The sequence below is a fragment of the Lissotriton vulgaris genome, chromosome 9 (assembly GCF_964263255.1).
Source record: "Lissotriton vulgaris chromosome 9, aLisVul1.2, whole genome shotgun sequence".
NCBI classification, from domain to species: domain Eukaryota; kingdom Metazoa; phylum Chordata; class Amphibia; order Caudata; family Salamandridae; genus Lissotriton; species Lissotriton vulgaris.
Genome location: NC_141697.1, coordinates 1,189,682,920 through 1,189,707,922, shown reverse-complemented (window position 1 = coordinate 1,189,707,922; position 25,003 = coordinate 1,189,682,920).

The following is a 25,003-nucleotide window of genomic DNA, read 5'->3' as shown; positions in this document are numbered from 1 at the left end:
GTGTGTGTGGCTGTGTGTGTGTGGCTGTGGGTGGGTGTGTGTGTGGCTGTGGGTGTGTGTGTGTGTGGGGCTCTGGGTGGGTGGGTGTGTGTGGGGCTCTGGGTGGGTGGGTGTGTGTGGGGCTCTGGGTAGGTGTGTGTGGGGCTCTGGGTGGGTGTGTGTGTGTGTGTGTTGGGCTCTGGGTGTGTGTGTGTGGGGGGCTCTGGGTGTGTGTGTGTGTGTGTGGGGCTGTGGGTGGGTGTGTGTGTGGGGCTCTGGGTGGGTGTGTGTGTGTGTGTGGGGCTCTGGGTGGGTGTGTGTGTGTGGGGGGGGCTCTGTGTGTGTGTGTGTGTGGGGCTCTGGGTGGGTGTGTGTGTGTGGGGGGCTCTGGGTGGGTGTGTTTGTGGGGCTCTGGGTGTGTGTGTGTGTGTGTGTGTGGCTCTGGGTGAGGTAGTAATTGCTGTCTGTTGAGCTCGTCCGTAGGGTACAATAGGTCTCACATTGCGAGAGATTAAGCTAATGGCAATGTAAATGACAAAACCCAACACATAAATACAAATTTTGTCATTTACAATGCCAATAGCTCAAACTTTTCAAAAGGTGAAACCATTGCATTGTAAATGCTTGTTTAGGTTGGGCTGGGGTTGAGGTTTTTTCAGGCCTGGTGGATGGGTTTTAAGGCTCAGAGCAGGGGGTCGGCCTCGTTTTAAGGGCTGGTGGATGGGGAAGTTTTAGGGCTGGGGGTTGTGTTTTACGGATTCGGGTATTTTTCAGGAATGGCTTTTAGGGCTCAGGGCGGGGGACCGGGGTAGTTTTTAAGGCCTGGGTTAGGGTAGGTTATAGGGCTTGAGCCAGGGTAGTTTTAAGGGCTTGGGGGCAGATTTTAGGTCTTAGGGCAGGGGGTTGTGATGTAACCTTTTCCACTCATTTAACTTTACCAATCATACTTTTACAACAACATTTATTGTAAATGCATGCGTGGTAAAGGCATGCGTGGTAAAGGCATGCGTGGGAAAGACGCAGTCGTTTTAAAGACCGTGTTGTTAAGGCATGGGAAGTGATCGCATGCATCGTTCCTTCATACAACCAATAACTGTGAACCTGTTTGTGCTCTAATACTACAGTAATGGTTGGTGTAACTTTGGAGAATTGCAAGTGACTTTCCTTCCTCTAGGTGTGTTTTTGTATTTGAATGTCCCTCCTTGTGCCTTTCATTAGCACTTTCATTCCTCACCCTCATTTTCAGCCCACTTCCCCTTGCCTTTGTTCACAGTTTCGGCTGAGAGCTCCACGCAGTCAGGACAGGCGCCACCTTTGATCTACCCAAGTACTTTTATGAATTGCATTTAGGAATGCTGGACTAGCACTTCTACACATACTTGTAAATTACTTTTTGAATTGGGTCCAATGTTCGACTTTGCTATATCAGAGCATTCACATATGTAACCTGCAAGCCAGTATGCCAGTATTTGTGCATGATGGCCTGAGCAAATGTGGCATGTACAATCTTCTCTCTACTAAGTCTAGCTGTGCCACATTTTGGGATTTTGAGATACAGGTATTCAAAATGCCTGAGAGATCAAGTAAGAGGACTATAGGGACTGCTTTGTCAGCTTCTTCCACATATAAATCTGCAGTTTGAACTCCACTTAAGAAAAAGCTCTATTGTTTGATCATCTTTTCATCTGATTTTAAATGTGTTGGGCCCTATTCATAAAGGTATTTTGGCCCGTAAACATACATTTATGGCTGACAATATCCATTTACACCTGACATGATTCCTCAATGGGTTTCCTGATGGGTGTAAATGCATTTACTATATCACGTTTCTCTACCATGGGTGTGGATAAGTATGAAGTCATAAATCACACTCAAGTGGTGGTACGTAGGCTTTCCAATGTGTTGGCTGCTTTGTTAGTTGGGAGCCCCCACAACCCACAAACAGATGTGTGAGCATTCCGAATTGTGTACCCTATTCCTTCCTGACCAAGAAATGGTTGGAGATTTACTTCAGCTGAGGGCTGAAGTAACTCTGCTTCTAGGATAGCAAGGGGAACAGAACCCCCCCCCCCCCAGATTTACTGGGGGTGTAGAGAAAGGTGTTTATACACAGAGAATAATGTCATCTCTGTGGAGAAAAAAGAAATGTGCATTTGCACAGGAGGCCCCACTCCCCCGTGTGGAATTCTACCCCAGGCCTCCTAAATGCAGTTTCTGACACTTGAGGATGACTAATAAGTTGGTAAAGCTGGATCAAAGAGACCCGATGGGCAATTATGATGTGAAAAAAGAGGAGATAGTATTTGACAAAGGAGAATGTCAGGCCTTACAACAAAGATAGAGGGTTTTAAAGGTGCAGCATTGGTGGATGAGCAGTTAGTGCATTGGTCCCAAGTGATAGCTTCTGTTTAGACCAAAAATATGGCATGGAATTTCGTTTTGAGTGCACTACAAGTTGGCAAGAGGGTGGGCAGGGAGCAGCATGAAAAGAGCAGTTCAGTAGTGCATGTGGGACAGAATGAGAGCTTGGTCTGTGTGGAAATACTCAGAAAGAATGGGAATCATCTTTTGATTACTTATAGCCAGAAAAAGCAGGGGTCTGTTGCTAGGAGTGAAGAAAGAGAGCTGTTCATGAGCATTGACATCCAGGTTGTGGGTGAAGACGAAGGGCTGGGTGAAGCGACAAGCGCGTCAACCTCCCAGGTGGTGGACCAAGAAGAATCCCCAAAGACAAGCACTTTGGATTTATCTATGCTTTTATATATATATTGTTCACATCTATAGGCTTCTTATCGTCTATAGAGCAGGTACAATGGCAGTTTCTTGCAAAGGTTTTACAGTGTATTTTAGAGACTGTACATCCTGTATGAACAAGGGGGCGGAGGAGAACGCCTATGAGATGTAGCAGGTTGAAGGGGATTCGCGAGAAGTGCTTTGGTGATCCCATTGTGAAAGCACCAGACACTGCGATTGAGATCAGTATCAATTTAGGGGAAGATGGGATGGAGCCGGAGAATGGGCAAGAGGAATCTAGAAAGTCCGATAAGGTACAAGAACTGAATGTGGCACCAGGGTCACTTGCATTAAATAAGTAAGAGGACACCGCAGTAGGTGGGGGACAAACAAACAACCAAATGATTAGTCCATTGTTGAATCAGTATGTCACCACACCTGAGCTGCGCCTGGAGGGAGGAGGGTGGGTTGAATTAAAGGTCCTTAATTCACCAGCAAATTTATTACAAGATATATGATGTAAATGCTCCTTGTTGTTGTATAATCAATAAAACGTTATTAAAAAATGATTAGTCCATGTAAACTCCATAATTTCTGTATGGGCATTGAGAGGTTGAGAGTATGGCGTTCATGGTGTGTTTTGTCCAGAGCACGGTCATCCCCAGAAGAGATGTCGGCAGCTAAGATGCTAAAATTGCCACAGATGAGTTTATCAGATTTGAGTAAACGAGCGGTAATTAATTCCATGAACGGATCCAAAAAGGGTCTGAGTGAGCCTTGGTGATGCGTAGACCAGTAGAATTTTAACATTGCGAGAAGATTCAAGAGTAATATTGAGGCAAGACGGAAATTGAGGTTTTGCTGATTACGTTTTTATCACAAATGATGGGAAATGGTGCAAAGTGCCCTAAGAGCGTGACGCGAAATTCCTCAAAGTGCACCAGTGTGATGAAAATTTTGCAGAGGTCTACTACAAACTCATGAATTTGGGGACATTTAACAAACTCCTCTCTGATGCTTTCCCATCGTGTAAATTGTTGGGGTGCTGCTCCAAAAGAGGGTTGCTGTTAAGCCCATGGTCGAAGTGCATTAAAAAAGCATGGGATCTGTGGTTTTTAGGGCTGGGGTGAGGTGGATTGCAGGGCTGAGGTATCTGGTTTTAGGGCTCAGGGTGCGGAGGGGCTGGGGTGTGATCTTTACCACACATATCCCTTTACCAATCATGCCTTTACAGCAACATTTTTTGTAAAGGCATGCGTGGTAAAGGCATGCGTGGTAAAGATCCAGTTCTGGTTCAGATTGCGTTGTTTAGGCATGCTTGGTTAAGGCATGCGTTGTTGTATCATACAACCATCCGCACCCGTGTACAGGTGTACTTCTAAAGCTCCTGAGGTTTTCGATCCCCTTTCGGAATTGATTCGACTGTCTGTATTTCCACAGATGTGATGCCTCCAACAAAGTGAGAAAAATTACATTGAAATGGGGGCGTAGCTACCATTGGTGCAGTAGGTGCAGTGACACCAAGGCCCAGAGGCCTGCGGGCCTTTTGAACCATGGCAATGCTGTATTTCATTACCTCACGAGCAATGGAAGGGGCCATTTTCCTTGAGTGTGTAAGCAGTTGAGGTGTCCTTGCTACGCTAATGAATTCAAAAAGCTCTTTCCGGCAAATAAAGGGCCTACAAGTAAAATTTCGATTAGCCTAGTCATAACTGTAAAGGTAATTGAGAATACAAGTAACCATAGGCAAATGTGATTTTTTTAAATTTGTTTTTGGAATTATATTTCAGAAAATTTGGAAATACACCTAGTATATTAGGAGAGTGCTTTTCATACATTTGGCTGTGGATAAAGTTTCAGTGTGAGGTGGAAGCAACCCCGGGAAGAAAGAATAATGAATTACAAAGATGTTTAAGTTCATTGTGGGTTAATGCAGCACAAATTCAGACCACTTAAATTAGGGTGACCAGACGTCCCCGTTTTCCCAGGACGGTCCCCGTTTTTAGAGACGTGTCCCCGTGTCCCGACACTTTTCTCCAAGTGACTCAAATGTCCCCGTTTTCAGCCAGTGTCCCAGGTAAACACAGAAATGTCCCTGTTTTTCATTGTTCCAGTTGGGCATGCACGCGCATGCTCTCTTTGCACTGGCCTTTGCTAGCCTGTGATGTTTTATTGATTTTTGGCAAATATATGTTGTAGTCCTTAAAAGTGTAAATGTAATAAGAAGAACTAATGCTGCTGTATAAAGGAGAGGGGTGCCAATAAAAGACCTCAGATTTGTTGTCTGTAATGCTTCATCTCGGTCTGTGGAGGGAGCTGCCATTGATGTCCCTTTTTGTATGTCTATGACAGCTGTCAAATAATCCGACTTTTATGTCGATGGTTACTACAAACCGTAGTCCTACTTCTATGTCTGTGACCTGTCCCCGTTTTTTGTTTTGAGAATCTGGTCACCCTAACTTAAATCCACACAGAGCATAGAGAGAGTCTGCGGCCTTCTAGTGTTTCTTTGCAGCGTAACATAAGCAAATACATACCTGATGAGGTTTAAGGATGACTTGTGAGAAATCAGTTAATGGAGTTTTCTGCACCACATCCTAAGGCAGGTAGTGGGCGATGCAGACCTCATCGAGGGTGTCCATTCCTATGTATTTTTCCTTTTACTAAACTTCAGCTCAGTAAACACAGCCTCAATCCTAATCTGGAGGCCATTTTTGAATGACTACTCATGGGATCCTTAGGGATTCGTCTGATGATCAGCCAAGTAGCTGAGGCATTCCATCGAAAGGGTCATGGACAAGTCTGGTCCAGCTAGTACAGTCACAAGAATAAGGGAAGGGATAGACCTGAGGCATTTCATCAAAAGGGGCGTGGCCAAGACTGGTCAGCTGGTACAGTCACAGGAATAAGGGAAGGGATAGATCTGAACCGTTCCAATGAAAGGGGCGAGGCCAAGTCTGGCCCAGCTGGTACAGTCGCAGGAATAAGGGAAGGGATAGATCTGAGGCGTTCCATCGAAAGGGGCGTGGCCAAGACTGGTCAGCTGGTACAGTCACAGGAGAAAGGGAAGGGATAGCTCTGAGACGTTCCATTGAAAGGGGCGTGGCCAAGTCTGGCCCAGCAGGTACAGTTGCAGGAGTAAGGGAAGGGATAGAGCTGAGGTGTCCCATCGAAAGGGGCGTGGACAAGACGGGTCAGCTGATACAGTCAAAAGACTATGGGGAAGGGATAGAGCTGCGGAGTTCCATTGGAAGGGGCGTGGCCAGAACCGGTCGACCTGGTACAGTTGCAGAAGTAAGGGAAGGGATGGGAACTGAGCACAATCAGGAGAACTTACAGGAGCGAGCAGTGACATAGATTTAGTAACAATACGTGGATGACACACAGATTTAAGGAATTTTACTGCCAATTAAGGAGCATGCCTCCTAGTGTGCCTAGAGTGCATGGTGACTAAAATAAATGAACAAATTAATTAATTGTGGCCCTCGGGGTCATCCTAGGACACCCTTCCCCCGATCAAGGCTAGGGAAGCAGGATACCCTTTTTACAGCTCACATTCTCAGATTGCTTCCTACAGCTTACATCCTTAGATTGCTTGCTATCTCAGATACTCCCAAAACCCTGTAAAAAAGGTACCTGAGTTAATTCCACTTGATTACTTGCCTTTCTTTCTTCAGTGACCCTCGTCTCACCTTACATCCTCTGCATGCTTTTTTATTTCTGAGTAGAGCCTTCTCTCAGTCTCATGCCTGTCTACCTTGTTCTCTATTATTGTAATTCTGCAATTGTCTGACTTCTCATTTTATGGATCACAACCTCTCCTGCTTTAAAACCCTATCCCTGCGACCTAACTTTACCTACTCTCCACCAGCCTATCTATCCCACCAACCATTCACCTGAAACCACAGAACCTCCACTAATGATCGCATATAATCTATCACAAGGTAACTGGAGAAAATGCAAACAAGGTTTTTTTTCTTGAGAGCACATGACTCATCGCAATGACCAACATTTAACCACTGGGTTAACCACTAACCTTGGGTTTTGGAGTAGCGTGCTACTCACCTTAAAGTGCTTCAATGCATCGTATGTGCTAGTAAGCACTATATAAATGCAATTACAATTACAATTCCCAGCAAAGTCACTATACACTTTGCACATAGATGAGCCCCAGGTCACTGTGCTTACCTCCTGGCTTACCCGCGCTCTCTCCCTCTACCGGGGCTCCGGTGCATTCTCTGTTGCCTGACTTGCTTACACAGAAATCTGCTTCCAATTCACAGAGCATGCTGTGGAAACTGCCATGATAAGTCTATGATAGTGGCACCTGCCACATACACAAAGTTGAGGGGCTGGGGGAGGGGGAGAGCGTAGGATGAAGCGCGGGAGGGAGTGCGGGAGAGGGTATGGCCGGGTGGGGGAACATCAGAATAAGAATAATAAAACAAACCAAAAATTAAGCTTACCTCCTGCATCGCGCCTTGGTGCTAGGACTTCCTTGTCCCAGCAGAAACTGCAGGCTGGTCACAGACTCCCTGTCTAATCCCTACACTGCAGAGCACTGCAGGTATTGGCCCGAGCAGGCTGGAAAGACGCCCGGCTCACACCAGGGAGTCTGTGGGGTTTCTCTAACTCTGCTGTTCAATACAGCCGGGTTAAAGAAACTTAAGTGCGCATGTGAGTTTTGGTCGTCCTGAGAAGGCCGGCCAAACACACCTGAGCGATTAGGGAACGCACTAGCTTTACTCCTACCCCCTCCTATGCCTCAGCCCGCCCCTCCCTGCACAGGCTGGCTGCACCAGCGGCTTAAAAATAAAGCAATACTGACATATCGTTTTATTTTACTCGTGCTGACTCTGAGTCGGTGGGGCGACGCTCCTCCGCCATTGCGGAACAGCCGCCCCTGGTGCATGACGCTGATTCAATGATGTCTATTTCCGGTTCACCGGTCTCTGGGCCTTCTATGCCCTGTAGCTCCAAACATCTCAATGTATGGAGCTACAGAAAATAGAAGTCAATGGATCTCATGTACATATATTGATGTAAATGTATCAGTGCATAGAACATGTCAGAACGCCCAGCACCTCAAAGCTGCAATTACTAAGAATTAAAGCGCTTAACTTTAAATATGGCGCAGGTTTCATTTCCAAAGGGTCAGGGATAAATACTAAAGCTTGTAAAGTTCGTCCCCGAGAATAGAGAACACATTCACAACGAGTGCTTAGTAATTAACACAGTAACTCTTCAAGCCGTTACTTAATACATAATTAACAAAGGAGCCTGTGCATGGGGGGCCTGCAAATGGTGATCATTTAAATACATTTATTTAAACATTAATGTTTAAGGCTCATCCAGAAATGATTGAAATTTTGTTAATTAAATTAATTATTTTCAGTGTGACATGTGGGTGTACATTGAGAAGATTATACTTGCATGAATGCAAGAATGTTAAGTGTGAGATTTATTTACACAAGGAAACCACACTTGAGTACTAAAAGCCTAGTTTGCATACATCTGTATGCATGGGGCCTGAATCACAAAGCCATTTTCAGCAGTACTTTTATGGTTAAACAAAATAGGTGGATTTACAACTGCTGGGCATTAATTCCAAAATAATGGAATATTATGCATGATTAAATCCCACCTAAGTGATGGGGTGTAGGTTGATCAAGGCACGCTTTGTCTTCAAAATGGGAATGTCTATAAACATGTCGCTTTGTGAGTATTCACAAACTCCCACTTGACCCTGTCACATCATGGAAATGATCCTAGATTTACACCAGGGAAGGGCTGGATAAAATCCCTTTCCAGGGTCAGACAGTGACCCGAACATCCACAAATGTTGGGCCCGATTCACAAAGGTAAACTGAGGCAAGAATGTAAGGGGCATATTTACAAGGGCCTTATCTCCACTCTTTTGGCTTTTAAAGACAAAAAAGCAGAGATAAAAATATTGCCCTATTTACAAGAGGGTGATAGCATGCACTAGTGCATGTTAGCACCCTTTTACCCGATGCCTCCCTTTGCATCTCAAATGAGATGCAAAGTGGGCGTCACTGGGTAGTGCGACCTTGTAAATATCGCTGATGTGCACATCGCGCTATTTACAATGTTGTCCACGCATTTAGGCAGACGTTAGTTTTTGGAGAAAACCGCTGTTTTTGCCAAAAACTAACGTCTGTTAAAATGCACTTTTCGCTATACTTATCATTGTGTGTGGATTATGCTGATACGACCACAGGGTCCTATCAGCAAGGTCATCGCCGTTTTCCATGGAACATCGCTGGAAAACCAGCGATGTTCCACGGAAAACATCGCTATCGCTGGGAATTTATCACCATTGCGCTGTGCGTTGTTAATACTTATCAAAACAACAAGTGGTCCTGAGCATACAAGAATAAGGGAAAAATGATGTATATAGATCACAATGGAATCATATATAGTCTAAGATTCCTTGACCAGCCGGCCAAGGAATATTTATTGGTTCAATTGTTTATGATGTCAAAGATACAGCAATTAACCCAAGCAGTAAGGGTTAAATTGGGGCACAGTCCTGTGCCATACAGAAAAAAGGAGAGCAAGAGGGTAAAGGTAAGTGAGGAAAGTTATCAGGCAAACAAAGTGAGCTAGCAGGTCACTGACATTAAATATACATTAGCAGTGTATCCTGGAGTCATTCATACACACAATAGTATTACATAAGTACATGTATGAATTACTTTAAGGTCGACGTTTCGATCCCTAGCTCAGATATCACGGGATCCTCATCAGGACAAGAAATTAATATTGCCTGAACATAATTATTTATAACACCAAGGTGGTGGTCCGGGAAGGTATTGGCTTCAGTTAGGGAGGCCCTTCTAGCTGGGGCGCGCGAGCCCACGTGATTCTTAGTGGGATCACTGGGCTTCAAGATGAGGTTGGGTTAAGATTCTGTGGAAGCGCTGGTATAGGTTTGATGGCAAAGCACAATCTTCAGGGTTTGTAAAGTCGAGTTTTAATGAAGTCCCAAGTCTTGGGATTACTCAGTATAGGGACGTCTGTATCTCTGCAATTATTTGCATGCTTTGGAGTAGAATATCATAAATATGGCATAGGTCCAAGGCAGTGAATCAAGGTGCAATCTGCTGGATCTGAATAGAGCCCAACAATATGGCCAACCGGATGCCTTCAAGGCGGGTGCACTATCATCACGCGTCTTGAAATGGAACCGGGGGCGCGAGTGCGGCCAGGCAAATAACTGGTCCGCGGTGGGAGACAGCTGTTCTCCGAAAATGCCGGTCACTGGGGCTGCTCTCGATGGAACCCTCTGTGCGTTGTTAATACAGCGCTAGCAAGTTGATAATTTTCTGCGATAGCCGGCGATAACTATTTTCTCGCTAAGCGCGGGCAGCGATAATTATCGCTGCAGCTTGTTAATATGCCCCTAACTTTACAACTTTCGGCATTCACAAAGGGCATTTACGAGTAGTAAAGTTCGACTTTTGTCTTAGTTTAACTAAAGTTTTGTCTCAGTTCGACTTTAGACCAAAACCTAAGTTAAACTGAGAGAAAAGTCTAACTTTACTATTCGGTAATGCCCTTTATGAATACCGTTGTGGGGCCAAAAAGAAAGGGGTGTCTGCAATGGGGAAATGTTTCCCTGTGATGAAAAAATAAAATAAAATAAAGCAGGCAATTTCGCCGCAGTGGTGAATTTCCCCGGTATGAAATTGCATTGTGCGTACAATATCACGCTGGAGAAATCGTAGTGTGTGAAAAATTCACCTGCCCGTGCCAGCAATTTGTCTGAACAGCTGCTGGTACAGTTTTCCAAGCCTACTACTGCAAGCTTTGTGAGTTGCCAAGAGTCGTAAATCTACGCCAGAGCCAGCGGACCATGTGAAAGGCAAATTCCTTGACATCTGCTTCAAAGCAAAGCTACTTTGTTTTTTAACCCCATGCGCGCTACGCGTTTTCCCGCTGTGCGCTGAGTTTTTAAAAAACTCGCGGTTCATGACGAGCTCAGCTCGTCATGAGCGTACGACAGGCGTAACTCATGACGAGCTGAGCTCGTCATGAGCGTCGAAGGGGTTAACCGCCAATATTCACAGTTTGTGGCGAAGTATTTTTAATTGTTTAACAGAGCTGGCATCTATCTGGCCATTATCATACTCCGTGAGTCACAACGCAAGCTATGATTTACATCAAAATCATTTAAACATATTTGTAGAAGATATTCAGGGCCTCATTTATGAGAGGGCTACTTCACGCTTGCGCCACATAATGTGGTACATGCATGACGCAATCCTGTAAGTCAGATTTTTTAAGCCAGGCAAAGCCGCTTTGTAAATTAGGGATGCACCAAAAATGTGCACCTTCCCAGAGGAGGGGTATCAAGGATAAATATCCCTATTTCTACCTCTTTTTTCCTCTTTATGTGTGTTCTTCATTCTGAAGCTTATGTAGAAAAATGAATATCCCTCCCAGTATTGGTTTTGTACAGGCAGATGCCCTCTCCTGGACAAAATTAATATTCTATGTAACACAGGCACCGCGGTGCAAGGGTGTCTGCGTTGTCGCTAGGCTGCCAAAAGGGCGCCAGCGCAAGGGAAAGGTCAGGAATGCGCAGTATTGACTTAAATATGGTGCATTCCTGCACTTTTCCGGTCACGCAGTGCAGAGCAACAAGGTGACTTGGGGTGTACATGACGCCCTAAGTGTTTATTTACACAGTGGTGTTGTCATGTTCATGCTACATATTTGAAATTTGAAAAAACTTTTAATAAAAAGAGCAAGCGATACAAGAATTAAATGGGTGTTGACCGATGTTACAACTATGTATCGTAACGGATAATACACACCATGTCATATGTTAAAAAGATCCATCAATTATCCTCTGAGTTCCATTACTTTATTGGGAAACCCAACCATAGGCTTCATTCTTTAGTTTGGTCACAGAACCTCTCTATCGCATCAGTAAAGTACTATATTCAAAAGTGGGTAAAACCCTGACTCCCACTTAAATATAAAAGGATCTGATTAACAAAGCCATTTCAACACCTAAGGTCAACTTCCATGTGCACATGGCTTGATTTAAGAATACAAGGAATGCACATGGGTATACTTGAACCCATGAATTAATTTCCCTCTTATAATATCATGCCAGTATAGAATAATATGGGGGGTGGATAAATATTATTTGTGTGAGTGGCCGTTCCAGGGCAGCAATGTCCTAGAACATTTGAGAGCACACAAAAACCTGAGATTTTCTGGCTACTGACAATTTATAAAATTGACTATTTCAACATTAAGGGCCCGATGTAGGTGCCCTAATACCGGTCGGAAACGGACGAATTCCGCCGTTTCCGACCGGTATTACGTTTTTGAGATGTAGGGCATGCATTTACAGAATCGGTATTTTACCGATTCTGTATTTACCGATTCGGTAAAATTACCGAATCGGTAAATACAGACTCGGTAAAATACCGTAGCTGGCACATGTCAGAGTGCCACAGGGCTTTAAACATCGGTATTTTACCACCCAATCCTATTGGGTGGTAAAATACCGAATACAGGTGTGCATGCACATCTGTGCATGCACACCTGTGCAATGTGACACACAGACATGCCCTTAGGGCATGTCTGTGTGCCATTTGGCACACAAGTCCGGAATTGGGGTGCTAGAGGGTGTCAAAGTGACACCCCCTGCACCTTTGCAACAATCGGAATTTACTGAATCTGTAAATACCGATTCGGTATTCAACATTGATTCCTATGGGCTTCAAGGCCCATAGGAATCAATGGGGGATACCGATTCGGTAATAACAGAATCGGTAAATACCGAATCTTACCGATTCGGTATTTACCGATTCTGAATTACCTACATTTCCCCCCCTCTAATTTACCACTTCTTAAATACCGAATCGGTATGATTCGGTATTTAAGAAGTAGTAAATTAGAATTACCTACATCGGGCCCTAAGGGTTTACTCCTGTCAAGGAGTAAATTATGTTTCAAAGGAGCAATAGGATGGTATACCCCCAAAATATGTGGGAGTGCAAGCAATGGATTTTCCCAACTACAGCTCCACACTATATACAATTACTAGCAGCCCGTCCCGACGTTGTCCGGGTATGAAATGCTGCCGGCCAGTAGTATATTGTTTTGTAGGATTTCGTTTTGATAGCATTTCTTATCTGTGACAGGCCTGCGAAAAGCTCCGATTCACAGTGCACTGCTGATGCATTTAAGAGTGCGCGTTCAGTAGTGTGTGAACTCGAGTTTCCCTACTTTATTTTTCCTTGCAATATTATATAGCTCGAATTCGACAACATGGCATGAGCACAATTTACATTACAGAAGAACACATTCATTTGTGGTAGGCACAGGGAGACAAAGCGATTTGCCTAGAATCACAGGATGTTGAGCTGATGCCGAGATTTGAACGTAGCTCCCCAGCTCTAAAGTTCGCAATTCTAGAACTTGTGGCGGGAGGTGTGTCTAAAAGTGTATGTCGGTGCTGGCCATCAATGAGAAAGACCTGTGCATTTTTCAAATGGGTGGTGAAAAAATATGAGTATGTTGCTGGAGATGTGGGCCGCCGTGCCACCAATGTACTTACCGGGGGAGGGTAAACACCCATTATTCCGCAACTTTCTTTCCGCATACCATCACTCCGCATACTTTCATTACGAAAGTACCATGACTCCGCAATGCCATTATAATGCATGGCATTACATTTTATTTGCTTTTACCACGCATACATTTACAACGAAATTCGTTGTAAATGCATGAATGGTAAAAGCATTTTTTTTTTAAATGTTTGGATGAGGTAAGTATGGGTATAGGGGTATATGTTTTGGGGTACTGAGGTATATGTTTTGGAGTGTTTGGGTATTTTAAGGGTTCAGATATAGTTTTGGGTTATGGGGTACAGGGGTAGTTTTAGGGTTTAGGGAGAGGTATGGGTTTTGGGGTATAGGGGTATTTTTAGGGTTCAGGGCTAGGTTTGGGTTTTGGGGTACAGGGGTATTTTAAGGGTTCAGGGCTGGGTTTGAGTTTTGGGGTATAGGGGTATTTTTAGGGTTCAGGGCTAGGTTTGGGTTTTGGGGTACAGGGGTATTTTAGGGTTCAGGGGTAGGTTTGGGTTTTGGGGTACAGGGTTATTTTTAGGGTTCAGGGCTATGTTTGGGTTTTGGGGTACAGGGGTATTTTTAGGGTTCAGGGGTAGGTTTGGGTTTTGGGGTACAGGGGTATTTTAAGGGTGTAGGAATAGGTTTGGGTTTTGGGGTATGGGGTATTTTAGGGTTCAGGGGTAGGTTTGGGTTTTGGGGTACAGGGGTATTTTTAGGGTTCAGGGGTAGGTTTGGGTTTTGAGGTACAGGGGTATTTATAGGGTTCATGGCTAGGTTTGGGTTTTAGGGTACAGGGGTATTTTTAGGGTTTATGGATAGGTTTGGGTTTTGGGGTACAGGGTATATTTATAGGGTTAAGATGGGTTAGTGTTTAAGGGTGTTGGGGTATTTTAAGGAGTAAGGGTGAGTTATGATTATGGGGTGCAGGGGTATTTAAAGGGAGCAGGGTGGGATTAGCACACAATATGAGACATGGCATGAAGGGCGGAACGTAACACACGTCCCCAGCATTTGTCACGCCCCCAGCACACGCCCACAGCCCAACGTAGACACGCCCACAAGGGACTACTTTGCTGGCACGGTTCTTTTACCTTTTAAATGTATATGGTGGGCATCTGCATAGCCTATGTCCTTCTGCTGCAACTGCCCTTTCCAATGCTGTATTGGGTGTTGTGATTGGTGCTGTGGTTCCTGAGATTACCCGCCTCAAAGGTTTGGGCTCTCTCTTTAATATATTAGGATGGATAAATGGGATAGCACTTATTTATTTTATTTGAAATGTATTAAAGTACAACTAATTACTCTACTCTGCAGTGGCCTCAAAACTCTTTGGAGTATGGGTATATATAAGAGGGGTAAGTTGAAATGTGATATTTTTCAAAGACCCTGCAAAGAAGAATCAGTTGGTTATCTGGGTGGGATGGACAAAGACTGGAGATACCCACCATCAAATATGTTCTCGGCATAAAGACGAAGCCTTGACAAAGAGAAAAAGTCCTGAGTGAGACTCTGAGTGAGTTGAAGTCAGTCTTAGGCGTCTGACTGGGCAGGACAAAGGGATTCAAATGAAGTCTGCTGTCATTAACAACAATTATGGCAGAGTGGTGAGGTGGGTCTTTAAAGATTCTCCGAATTTGATTGTCACAGATTTCCAAGGGTAATCTTAAAAGCCTTTGTGAATTCCTAAAATTTAGAAACCTGCAAACCAAATTTCCACATATTTTTGCAAATTAAGCACAGAGCCTGTAGAGTTTTTAGGGGTGTGTGAAACTTGCGTATTTTGCTTTCACCCAATTAGGTACAATATGCCCAAACTTTAGGCAAGGATGCATTTCACGCCAAACATATTGCAAAATTATTTGATTTCAATTTGTTTAATTACATGTAATTTCCCATAATTTTGGTGAAATTTCACAAATTGCAGTCACATACTACACCCACATGTGGCCAGAAACCAGCCTTTCACAAAAATTAGATGGGGTCTGCTGACACTCAAAGATGGACTTGATACAGCACCGCCTTTCACTGATGTGCTCGCTCCAGAGCATACACAAATTTAGAGAGTTTGGGGCATATTAACAAGGGCTTTGTCTCTCAAAAATATTGCCCTATCACCAACAGGGTGCTAACATGCAAAATCGTATGTTAGCACCCTTTTACACTACGCTTCCCTTTGCATCTCTAATGAGATGCAAAGTGGGCGTTCCAGAGCAAAATAATAGGAGAAATGTCGCTAAGCAACATTTCTCCTATTATCAAGCTTCAGGCTAACCCTGTTAGACACAAACAAAGCTGCGCTAACCATGGTTAATGCTGCTTTTTACGTCTGCTAATTTTCAGACTTAGCCATGTAATCCAATGGGAGGTGGATTACATGGCTAAATCCACCATGGGCTATCAACAAGGATATCCCTGTCCTTGTCGTTTTATCGCTGCATTACCAGCGATAACCTCCCAAAATGCCGCTATCGCTGGATTTTTCATCGCCTAGGCGGTTAGCCTTGTTAATAACGTGATATCCAGGCGATATTATCCAGAGATAGCAGGCGTTAAAAAAATTAACGCTAAGCGCCCTTAGTGTTCATTTTCCCTGTTCCTTGTTAATATGCCCCGTAGTATCTGTGCTGCGAGCTAACTTTTTGCCCATGTTTGCTACCGCATTTCACCTTAGACACAGAATGGAAAAACCTCCTTGATACATTGGGCCCTTTGCTCAGTAATGGGATGGCACCAACATATTGACTTTCTCCTGGACCTCTCTGCCGCTTTCAACACTGTCTCCCACCACACCCTCTGCACTAGCCTCCACAATGCCAGCTTTCCCAACAAAGAGCTACAGTGGATCCGCTCCTTCCTTATTGGCTGAAAACAGAGAGTCAGGCTCCCATCATTGTCTTCAGAACCTACAGAGAACAGCTTCAGAGTTCCCCAAGGCTCCTCCCTGTGCCCCACCCTCTTCAACATCTACATGGCCCCCCTCGCTGCCAATGTCAGAAACCACAAACTGAACATTGTCTCCCACGCCGACGAAACACAGCTGATTGTTCTCCACACCAATGAACCTACAGCTGCTAAGAGCAACTTCCGCGATGGGATGAAAACAGCAGCCACCTGGATGAAGGAGAGCTGTCTCAAACTCAGATCCGACAAAATCGAAGTCCTCATCCTGGGTTCCACCCCCACCACTTGGGACAACTCCTGGTGGCCAGCAGTACTCAGAACACCCCCACACCCACCCACCACGCACGCAACCTTGGCATCATCCTTGACTCCTCACTCTCTATGAATCGCCAAATCAACGCCACATTGTCCTCCTGCTTCCACTTCGTCTACTCTAAAAGATCTTCAAATTGATCCCCACCAAGTTCAGCAGAAAGGTCACTGAGGCGCTCGTCAGAAGCAAACTTGACTACAGCAACGCACTCTACTCCAGCACGACCTAAAACCTCAAAAGGAAATTGCAATACATTCAGAATGCCTCCGCCAGACTTATCCTGGACATCCCCCACCATTGCCACACCGCCGGTCTCCTGAGAGACCTCCACTGGCTTCCAATCAACAAACGAATCACCTTCAAGCTCCTCACGCAGGCCTACAAATCCCTCCATAACACTGGACCTGAATACCTAAACCAGTGCCTCTCCTTTTACACAACGACCAGACATCTCCGCTCCACCCATCCAGACCTGACCATGATCCCACGGATCCACAAGACCTCAGCTGGAGAAAGATCCTTCTCCCAACTCACTGAGAAGACCGGAAAACTCTGCATCTCAGGCAGTCACCATCACTGCCTCAATTCAGGAAGGACCTCAAGACATGGCTCTTCGACTGAACTGCAGAATCCCACCACTCCGCAACAGCGCCTTTTACGGGTGATTAGTCTCCCTCTACAAGAACCCTGTTTGTTTGATTGATTGATTGACTTTTAAATAGTGTGCTTCAAAAATATAATAGAATAGAGTCCGCAACTAACATATCAACAAGGTATATCAAGAATCCGACATGTGCAGAACTTCAATGTACATAGATGTAGAGTTGCGAATAGTAAATCTAAACCTTCCAATATACATTTATATCATTTGTAATTTGGTTGTCATTATTTTTGGGACAATATTCTTATAGCACAAGGTTTGTGTGGTCAGTGTTCTGACATGCAACTTCTGTAATTGAGTGAAACCTGCACAGATCCTGGACAGTGGTGACAACAGGGAATACAGCCCCGGGTACGTATAAAAGGTTTTATTGGTGTAAGAGGCTTGTGTTTGTTCTGTGAGGCTGAAAATAGACATAGGATGTTGACCTTGAGTAACGAAGATCCTGATTTGGAGATGCACCATAGAATAGCCACAGCTGATGAGGTTCACAGTGATTGCATGCCCTAAAAACATACTCAGACCTTCTCTAAGATTTATAAAATGCTGGGACTTGAGGTCATATATTTTCAAAGCATTAAATAGCATTAATGACTCTAGGTCTAGGATCACCCAAGAATGTTCTCGTAAATTGAGGGCTGGGATAGACTCTCTGAAATAGTCATTACTATTTAATTAAGCAGAATAAACGATGATTCTGCTTCATGAAATTCATAAATACAGATAAAACATGTTGGGAATAATCCACCAAGTTCCACGCATTTTCACATCCATGGAAAGATGAAAGGCTGAGTCAGCCCGACCGGAATTCCTGCAGTTGGTACATCGTTCTCTCCGGCTGGTTCGATTCTGATAGCTATCTCACCGCCCTCCCAAGAAACACAGAACGTGGCCCCGCCCACCATCACCCACCTCCCACCTGGACCAGATGCCCTGGGGAGATCCCTATCAGTTTCTATGACATGAGATTGTGAAGCTGCATGAGTTTGTGGGGGCGGTTTGATGATATCTGCCCCGCGGAGATTGGAGAAGGTGATACCCTTTGCCAGTGGATGCAGACGCAGCGCTCTCGCCAGTAAAAAGGGACAACATTGTCCGTATTGATCGACCAGTAATGTGTGTGTTTTTTTCTTGCCTGTTCAACACAATTCTCTGGTAGGGGATTACGGGCTTCGAAAATAGAGCGACAGTTTAATCAGCAGGTGGCCCTCTCCCCCTTTGCTGCTTCCACAGAGAGAAACAATAACAAAGCATTTAAGTGGAATTCATTTGGGAAAAGGTAAGCAGGGTCGCCAGATGGAGGGCCACCGCACATTTAATTTTCCACGTGTTTTTTCCTCACCCCTGCGCATTTGGCCATTGACCCAGGGTAAGTACCAAGCACAGATCTCTTTCATAGCGCTTTGCTGTGTAGACAGCGATACTTGTTTTTAGGGCGCTAGCATCTTGGTTGCACACCCAGCTGATTGCAGATGGGGCTATATTCTATTTCTGTTGCCATTTTCCTAATGCTTGAGGTCAGATCTGGAGCAGCGCTTTAGAAGTTACTGTTTCTGGCAGGAGAGCTGCGATCCTCGCCATTTTGATTCTATCACACTGCTCACAATTAGTGATCAAACGCACTCTGCTATGTGTAATGTGGATGCCCAGTGTTGAGCATGTGGTACAACTGTACTACTTTACTTTATTCATTTCAGTGATTTACACTTGGTTACTATTTTACATTACTAAAGTATAGTTATTCTTACACAAAATATCAACTCTGGCTTCATATTCCATTTTGGTCCAATTGTATTAAGTGTGATAGATGCATTTTTTTAACAACCTCAGATACAGGTCTGGACTGCTCGACCAGATTCCTCATAGTGGCAAGGAGGCTTTGGGGAGAAAGGTTCAGATTTACTAACACGTTGCACCAGGTTAGCATTACTTATCAATCAATCAATCAAAGACATTTTATAGAGCGCACTACTTACCCGTAGGGTCTCAAGGCGCTAAGGGGGGGCGGGGGGTGCCGTTACTGCTCGAACAGCCAGGTCTTGAGCTTCTTCCTGAAGGAGAGGTGGTCTTGGGTCAGGCGCAGGTCGGTCGGGAGGGAGTTCCAGGTCTTGGCGGCCAGGTAGGAGAAGGACCTTCCTCCTGTTGTCGCTCTACGGATGCGTGGGACGGCGGCGAGGGCGTGACTGGCTGAACGGAGGTGGCGTTTGGGAGCGTAGAAGTTGATTCGGTTGTTGAGGTAGCTCGGGCCTTGATCGTGTAGGGCTTTGTGTGCGTGGGTGAGGAGACGGAAGGTGATTCTTTTGTTGACGGGGAGCCAGTGCAGGTCTCTCAGGTGTCCGGAGATGTGGCTGTTACGTGGGATGTCGAGGATGAGTCTGGCTGAGGCGTTCTGGATCCGCTGAAGTCTATTCTGGAGCTTGGCGGTGGTTCCGGCGTAGAGGGCGTTGCCGTAGTCTAGTCGGCTGGTGACGAGGGCCTGGGTGACGGTCTTCCTGGTCTCCGTGGGGATCCACCAGAAGATCTTCCGTAGCATGCGAAGGGTGTTGAAGCACGCCGAGGAGACGGCGTTGACTTGCTTGGTCATGGAGAGGGAGGAGTCCAGGATGAAGCCCAGGTTGCGTGCGTGGTTAGTCGGTTTGGGTGCGGTGCCCAGGGCGGGGGGCCACCAGGAGTCGTCCCAGGCGGTGGGCGTGGAGCCCAGGATGAGGACCTCCGTCTTGTCTGAGTTCAGTTTCAGGCGGCTGGTCGTCATCCACTCGGCTACCTCCTTCATCCCTTCGTGCAGGTTGGTTCTGGCGGCGGCGGGGTCGTTGGTCAGGGAGAGGATCAGCTGGGTGTCGTCGGCGTAGGAGATTATGTTGAGGTTGTGTTGGCGTGCGATGGCCGCGAGGGGGCTCATGTAGACGTTGAAGAGGGTAGGGCTCAGCGAGGATCCTTGAGGGACGCCGCAGATGACTTTGGTGGCTTCTGACTTGTACGGTGGTAGGCGGACTCTCTGTGTTCTTCCGTCGAGGAAGGAGATGATCCATTCCAGAGCCTTCTCCTGGATTCCGACGTTGCTGAGGCGTTGCACTAGGGTGCGGTGGCAGACAGTGTCGAAGGCCGCGGAGAGGTCTAGGAGGATGAGGGCCGCTGTTTCTCCGTTGTCCATCAGGGCTCGGATGTCGTCTGTGGCGGCGATGAGGGCGGTCTCGGTGCTGTGGTTGGCTCGGAAGCCGGACTGCGAGGGGTCGAGGGATCCGTTCGTCTCGAGGAAGGCGGCCAGCTGATTGTTGACGGTCTTCTCGATGACTTTGGCTGGAAACGGGAGGAGCGAGATTGGGCGGTAATTCTTGAGTTCGGTGGGGTCTGCTGTAGGTTTCTTGAGGAGAGCGCTGAGTTCTGCGTGCTTCCAGCTCTCGGGGAAGGTTGCGGTGTCGAAGGAGGTGTTGATGATGTCCCGCAGGTGGGGTGCGATGACAGCGTCGGCCTTGTTGAAGACGTGGTGAGGGCAGGGGTCGGTCGGAGATCCGGAGTGGACGGTGTTCATCATGCGGACGGTGTCTTCGGTGCTGATCGGAGTCCAGGCTCGGAGGGCGGCGGTGGGCGGCGTTGCTGTGGTCGTGGCGTGCGTCGGTTGGGTGCTGAAGCTGTTGTGTATGTCCGCGATCTTGTTGTGGAAGTAGGAGGCGAGGGAGTTGCAGAGATCTTGCGAAGGGGTGATGTCGTTGTTTCCGGCGTTGGGGTTGGAGAGCTCTTTCACGATGTTGAAGAGTTCCTTGCAGTTGTGTGCGTTGTTATCCAGCCGGTCCTTGAAAGCGGTTTTCTTGGCGGCGCGGATCAGTTGGTGGTGCTTCCGGGTGGCGAGCTTGAGAGTGGTCATGTTGTCCGGTGTTGGTTCCCTTCTCCAGACTTTCTCGAGGGCTCGGCAGTTCTTCTTGGAGCTCTTGAGTTCGTCGGTGAACCATGGGGCTTTCTTGCTGCCGGGTCTGCTGGGCGGGGTCCTCATCGGGGCGAGTTCATCCGCGCAGTTGCTGATCCACTTCGTGAAGTTGTCGGCTGCCTGGCTGGGGTTCGCTGAGCTGGCAGGAGGGTGCTGGCTCAGGGAAGCGGTGAGCTGGTCGGCAGTGATCTTGTTCCAGCTTCTACGGGCAACCTGTTGCTGGTGGTGGTGGATCGTTGTTCTCTTGAAGGTGAAGTGTACGCAGCTGTGGTCCGTCCAGTAGAGTTCTGTGGCGTGGCTGAAGGCGATGTCTTTGCTGGAAGAGAAGACGGCGTCGAGAGTGTGTCCGGCGAGGTGGGTGGGGGTGCTCAGCAGTTGCTTCAGTCCAAGGTTGGCGAGGTTGTCGAGCAGGGTGCTGGTGTTGCGGTCGTTGTTGTTCTCCAGGTGGAAGTTGAGGTCTCCCAGGAGGATGTAGTCAGCGGAGGGGAGGGCATGCGGGCTGATGAAGTCGGCGATGTCCTCGCTGAATTGAGTGCGTGGTCCCGGGGGTCGGTAGATCAGGGTGCCTCTGAGGGTGGTCTTCGGATCGGTGTTCGGCGGTGGTTAGGGTGTTGTCGGTGCTAGTCGTGATTCGGATGGTGTTCCTGTGGATGATGGCGATGCCTCCTCCCATCTGGTTGGCGGTGCGGTCCCTTCGGGTGATCTTGTAGCCCTCTGGGATCGCGATGGCGATGTCGGGCGCAGAAGAGGCGTTCATCCAGGTCTCCGTGATGAAGGCAACGTCAGGGGCTGTGGCGTCTAGGAGGTTCCAGAGTTCGATGGCGTGTCTGTGGACGGAGCGGGTGTTGAGCAGGATGCACTTGAGGTGGTTGCTGCTGGTGTTCGGTTTGGCAGGTGCTGGTGCTGGGCAGGTCCGGATGCAGGTGAACTTGCAGGCGTGGCAGCTGAAGGGTCCGTGGGAGCGTCGTGGGGTGGCTTGGTAGCATCCTGGGATTCGGCCGGAGTTGAGTGCGATGAGGGCGGCGGCGGTGTACGTCGGGCGGGTCGGCCGGGGTCTTCGAGGGCCAGGGGTCCTGGCACTGGGCACGGTCCAGGCGCGGACGGGCGTAGACGGGCTTACCTTTGGCGCTCCTTCAGCGCACAATCGGCGCGCCCGCATACACTTATGTATTTTTGTATTTACTTCCCAACGTATATCAATCAGTATGTGTGTTGGAAAGTTGGCCAAAGTAAAGCCAAGTAGCGCAATGCTTTGTGTCTCGGGGACATTCAATGAGTGGTACCTGGGCTTCCTCGTGCCCCCACCCATGGGTTTGACTCAAATCCATATGTACTACATCAGTAGGCAGGGATGTGCCCCAAACCCTTACGCCTCCTCAAGGCCAGCATAATTGTGGAGCAAGTTTTAAAACTCTCAACATTTTGCCAACTTCACACTTGTGCTGCACTGTACTGCACATATGAAAAGTAGTGTGCGCTGGACTGAGAGCAGAGCAGAAATGTTGATAGACCCCAAACTTTTAACTTGTTCCACAATAAAGGACTGTCCACACTATTTAAAGTCATTTTGTAATCAATTAAACAAACATAAAGTGTACCTTGTTGGTGTCTGCTGTATCACAGTTGAATCAAAACCCTGTTTGATAAAGTGGCAGAAAATGTGCACCCAATGTCCAATCAGCTTTGCCTTAATGTCCAAAAGGGCAATGAGCAGTGCTTAATTTGAGGCAGTGGTTTCCGGTGCTCAGCACCAGCACTTAATCATCAACACCAGCGCTTTTCATGAGCACCTGTTAAGGACACATTCATTCATGGTAGGCACGGGAGATTAAGTGATTTGTCCAGAATCATAGGATGTTGAGCTGACTCCTAGACTCAAATCTGGTTCCCCAGCTCTGAAGTCTGAAGTTCTGGCCATTACACCACATCCTCTCCCCACTTTCTGGGTTCTTTTTTAAGGAGTGCTAACAGGAGAAATGGGCTGGGGCAAGCTGCCTCCCGACGAGAGCCCCTGCACTTATCTTTTTTTAATTAATTAACCACTGGCAATGAGGCGACAATTAATTGGATGGCTGGACTATTCTTTTTTAAAAAGTTATGTAAGATGGAGTTCCTCCATGATTCTGAGATGGCATTGTTTGCAAACAAAAAGAAAATAAAGCACAAGCCCATCGTTCCACATTAAGAGTTTTAAAAAAAAAGATAACTGTCTAGTAGACACACTTGTAGATCCACATTTCCGTCCAAGAAGTATAACACATTTCAAACTCTAAGGGGCATATCTTGAATATTTGATTGTGCAGAGAACGCTTATTAACATTATCATTAACTTATGGAGACTTTGTATACCTGGTCCATGCAACTGGAGGAACACTGTTATCATAAAACTTAGCATTTATATAGTGCCAGAAAGTTTTTTTGTTGTTTTTAATCACCTTCACTCCAATCCAATTCTAATAAATGATATCTATTTTTTATTAATGTGCTCTGCTTTTGCTGCCCATATATACTTCAGGCAGAAGCTTTATGTACTGTGAAATTCTCCTATAGTATTCAAGATAACAGTCAAGAAACGATCAGTAATTAACTCTCAACTTGTGTATGTGTATAATGTGATATTTATGATCGCTGTGGAGTGTTAGGTGAGACTGTGACTCAAGAAAGGGGAAGCCTTAACAGTAGGCCTGGGCGGCACTCCCCTTCGTTTGCGGAGCTTTCTGCACTCTGCGCAGCATGCATGTTTTTTCCTCGTTCATCTGCGTTACGCATGGAAAATCAGACGCTAGACCACCTCCCAGCGAGATTTCTCAACATGGGCAGTCGCAGATGGTCGCAACCGCTTGCATTGAAAAAACATCAGTTCGCGTTGAGGAGGCTGTCGCTCGAGTAGAAAATCTACTAGGGCATCAGAAAGAAGCAGCGCCCTCTTACGCTGTGCATGGTGCCATTCGGACTGATTTTCCAGTGTGGGGCAAACACCCGGCTTTATAAATCAGCACGAACAGCATGACCTAACGCACTCCACCACTTGCGGAACTCCACGTAGCGCGGCAGACTTTTTTTGGTCACTTCGCTGAGTTCTACGTAGCAGAACTCCGCTCAGGCTTACTTAACTGAGGCAAGATGCCCCGCCCTTCCTCAATAATCGTGATAATGACCATATTATACAGTTGAGAGAAAAAAATTTTGGGAAACATGAATAAAACTAGGGACCTAAGCAGACATGATATGGTGATCAACACTATTTGAAAACATATAACCAATTATATATAATAAACAACAGTGAGATATTCAAAATGTATTTATTTTTCTATTTCATATAGATAGACATTTAACCTGGATTCCTCTTTAATGTCCATTAATTGTAATACTTCTGTGCTAATATATTTTTAAACGTCACAGTGATCAAACGTAAGTGATTATTGAACCTTACTAACTGTGACGTTTAAATATATATTAGCACAGAAGTATTATATCTTTTCACATAGTGTTGATCACCATATCATGTCTGCTTAGGTCCATAGTTTTATTCATGTTTCCTAAACATTTTTTCTCTCAACTGTTTGATTTATCCCGGTTTAGGAATTCTAGTCGGGGATACCTCTTATTTTCACAATGATAATTACCATATTATACTCTGCACATCAGCATATACATTTTATGCATGACTTTTTTTCAAGTGCATTTTTTTTAACAAATGTGTTAGGCCAAAGCCAGTATGTAAGAGGTTGGTTTTGTGCAGCAGGTAGAATCACATTAAATACATGTGAGTATGAGGAGAGCTGTTTCCGTATGTAAAGTATTCTTTACATGCAATCTGTGTATGTCACTTTTTCTATGCTGTGGAAATAAACTCGAATTTGACCTTTGCACAATAG